A 1,175-nucleotide genomic window follows, 5' to 3' on the forward strand; every position below is an offset into this window, starting at 1 on the left:
TGTGATCCATGGCAGTGCCATAGGATCCTTTGTGCTTCTTCTCTGGGTACACATCTGCGGATCATTCCGTCTGCACATCTCTTAAAGAGATATGGTTCATCCCAGAGGTAGTACTTGCCATCTGAAATTAATTTCTTTCTTTGCATTCTGCTGTACTCCTGGGGTATGAACCTCACAGCTTTATAATTTGCAATATCTGCAAACCATGGAGCTTACTGAATGGCAAAGAGTTGCTCATCTGGGAAAGTCTCAGAGATCTCAGTAGAAGGGAGGGACGCCCCAGCTACTGGTTCTATTCGGGACAGATGATCAGCTACTTGGTTCTCTGTCCCTTTTCTGTCTCTTATTTCTATATCAAACTCTTGCAGAAGTAACACCCATTTGATAAGCCTGGGTTTTGAATCCTGCTTTGTGAGTAAGTATTTAAGAGCAGCATGGTCAGTGTACACAACCACTTTGGACCCCACGAGATAGGATCTAAACTTGTCAATGGCATAGACCACTGCAAGTAACTCTTTTTCTGTGGTTGTGTAATTCTTCTGTGCATCATTTAGAACACGGCTGGCATAATAAATGACGTGCAGAAGCTTGTTATGCCTCTGTCCCAACACTGCACCAATGGCATGGTCACTGGCATCACACATTAGTTCGAATGGCAATGTCCAATCTGGTGCAGGGATGACTGGTGCTGTGACCAGCTTAGCTTTCAAGGTCTCAAATGCCTGCAGACACTGTGTGTCAAACACAAATGGTGTGTCAGCAGCTAGCAGGTTACTCAAAGGTTTTGCAATTTTTGAAAAATCCTTTATAAACCTTCTGTAGAATCCTGCATGCCCCAGAAAGCTTCTGATTGCCTTAACATTGGCGGGTGGTGGTAATTTTTCAATTACCTCTGCCTTTGCCTTATCCACCTCTATTCCCCTGCTTGAAATTTTGTGCCCAAGGACAATTCCTTCAGTCACCATAAAGTGACATTTCTCCCAGTTTAAAACCAGGTTAGTCTCTTGGCACCTTTTCAGGACAAGTGCTAGGTGATTAAGACAGGAGCTGAATGAGTCTCCATATACTGAGAAGTCATCCATGAAGACTTCCAGGAATTTCTCCACCATATCAGAGAAGATGGATAACATGCATCTCTGAAAGGTTGCAGGAGCATTACACAGACCAAAAGGCAT

This window comes from Arachis duranensis, chromosome 9, assembly GCF_000817695.3.
Source record: "Arachis duranensis cultivar V14167 chromosome 9, aradu.V14167.gnm2.J7QH, whole genome shotgun sequence".
Taxonomy (NCBI): domain Eukaryota; kingdom Viridiplantae; phylum Streptophyta; class Magnoliopsida; order Fabales; family Fabaceae; genus Arachis; species Arachis duranensis.